Here is a 3,128-nt window from a genome sequence, read left to right on the forward strand (position 1 = left end):
AATATTTAGCTGAACGTATTAAATGATCTTTATGAAATAAATGAATTTTCATATATAATCTGTATACAATAAATGACACATATGTCTTTTCAGACGATCGTTTAGAAAGTTTTATTTAAGACATTATTCAAATAAATGATTGATTCAGAATTATCATCAAAGAAGCAGAAACCTTTCATGAAGCATCGACTAGTTTTAACCAAACCATTATGAGAGTAAGAGTGCTCATGGGTTGGGTTGATCGGGTTAAAGACATTTGAACAACCCAACCTAATGTTTGCGGTTTGAAAAATCTTAACTCAACCTAACCCAAACCAAAGTGCAACCCAACCCAACCCGTACGGGTTGGTCGGGTTGATACTTTGGTATATTAAAATATTCTTCTACCCTAGAATATGTTATTTCTCTACTTATAGTTTCTTTTTCATCATCAATCATTTGATACAACTTATCCATACGTTTTACATATATCACATTCAGTTAATTTTCTCAATTACATATATATGTTAACAGTTACTGAACATATATACGAATGAGTTATATAAATATGTGAATATATTGAAAATATTGAAAATATGTGTATATGAAAAGCATACATGATAGTGTAATTATCTAATGTACATATTAATAGAAATTCAACAATCATATTAAATCCAAGAAATAAAAGGATATCGGGTTCATCGGATTGAGTTGGGTTCAATTAATGGTAACCCAATATCAACTACATATTTTAACGGTTTGACAATTTTACAACATGATTAGACATTGGGTTATTTCAGATTGAGTTATTTCGTGTTAGATTGAGTTGGGTTGATCGGGTTTTTGAACACCCGTAATGAAAAGTAAGAGTAATGGGAAGAATCATATTTAAATCATCGACTGTTGACAAAAATGTTTCTTTATTTTAAGATATCTTATTAAAATAAGAACTTAATATTGTTTAAAGTGGTTTTGAAGGTATGAGCTGTCTGTGTCTTAACCATTCATTAAATTTGATACCTTTCCCTTTTCGCCCCAATTTTTGACTTGTTCTATTATCTTTATTTAATTTTCACAAATATAAAATGACATCATTTAAATAATAATAATAATTTTAAATCATATTCTGTTTTTTAATGTACTTTTAAATATAAAAGTTATTATGTTAAAAAAGTTCTTAGTTATTGGAAAAAGTCCGATGCAAGTTGGTGTTGCCGGGATTCAAGAAGATTACGAAAGGGTCCCGTAGAATAGGACCAAACCTGTTGTCTTGTCTTTCTCCATGTAACATCTTCAGTGGTTTCTTCGCTCGCTTGCACTTCATGTCTTACTTTAAGCCTTTCGTTTTTGTGTAGTTCTGTGGCTTTCTATCTTGTGTTTATGTTGTGTAATATTTGGTTTTAAGTTTATTGATTTGGTTTCAAAATAAATAATTAATAATGGAAGGTTCAAGGGTAAAGAGGAGAAAAGGTTTAGGAGAGGTTCTGGTGGTTTCGGTTAATATCAGACGAGGTGAATTTTTACAAAGCTTTTGTAAAATACGTGTTATTACGTTTCACGTAATTTACTTTGATACATGAAATTATGTGACGTATTTGGATTCGAAAATTTTATGTCCATTAAGGCATGATCATCTCCCAAGCTTTAGGAGATGAGGGAACCCAATGAATTTGTTCATCATTTAAATATTAATAATTGACGGGGCATCCGTGATAGTTGGCGGGATAACCGCGATAGATGGTAGGGCATCCACGATAATTGGCGGGATAACTGCGATAGTTGGCGGGATAGCCACCAATAGTTGGCGGGATATCCGCGATAGATGGCAGGGCATCCGCGATAGTTGGCGGGATAACCGCGATAGATGGTAGGGCATCCACGATAGTTGGCGAGATAACTGTGATAGTTGGTGGGATAACCACGATAGTTGGCGGGATATCCGCGATAGATGGCGGGATAACTGCGATAGTTGGCAGGATAACCACGATAGTTGGCGGGATATCGGCGATAGATAGCAGGGCATCCGCAATAGTTCTAACATTGAGATCAGAACTGAATTCATTAGCATTATGATCTATTTGATGCGATGAGTTATATCAGAATGTGTTAAATGAGTTATTGGGTTACTTGATGCGATAAATTGGTAATGTCTCATCTTTTAGATGCGACGAAAAAGGTTTGTTTTATCAAAATGTTGTATATTTGTTATTATTACAAATATGTGTTTGGTGATTATTCACCCTGTAATAGCAGGCAAGAAGAGAATTCACTCACTAGACCTTTCGGTCTAAACCTCATTTTTGGTGTTTTAAATGGTGCATTACAGGTTTGGTAACCAGATGTTAAGGGAAAAAGAATTTATGAAGAGATTATATGATTGTCTGCATGTGGATATTTGGGATAATGTGTTGTAACTTATACCTGCATGCTGCTTATGAGTACAAGTTTTGAATAAAAAGATTTTGAGAAGGAGAAATATGGTAGCTACTTTTATAATGTATCTCTTATCATTTGGGACCGAATGTGTAAAGTTGTATTTCTTGTTATATGAAATACATGATTACATGAGAATATGCAAAGACCGGGACCAGGGGCGTTTACACGCTGTTTGTTCGTTTTGTTGCTTTTAGCCTTATGTCCAGTTGTTTTTATTGAGAATTCCTGTATCTACTATATATGTTTTTCATAATATGTTGTCTTTTGAAAGGAACCCTAAAGTCCAGGACCAATTTTGACAAATGTAAGAACTTCATCAAATAATTTCCGATCAAACGTATTTTTGTTTTTTATAAGCATTTTTCACGAAGGAAAGGAAGTGGAAGGAGGGGAAACAGAAAAATAGGAAATGGATAGGGGGATAAATAAATAATATGGAAAGAAAGCGAATGAAAGAAATGATAACCATAACCCTTAAATAATTTGGTACAGTAGTCATCAATTTAACACTATTAAAACAGCTATAAGACATTGTATATTTCTAAAAATGACGGTTTTCCTTTTCTTTCTCTCTAATTCAAAAATATAAAAACATGTTTTTCCCCTATTCTTTCTCTTCTTTTCCTTTACCTTTCAAAACCATAAATAAGCAACTTTATTTTCTGTTCTTTCCAAGTTCGGGAATACAGTGTGAAATTCCGCATCATACTAAT

This window comes from Cynara cardunculus (assembly GCF_001531365.2).
Source record: "Cynara cardunculus var. scolymus isolate 2C chromosome LG 3, CcrdV1, whole genome shotgun sequence".
Classification (NCBI taxonomy): Eukaryota; Viridiplantae; Streptophyta; class Magnoliopsida; order Asterales; family Asteraceae; genus Cynara; species Cynara cardunculus.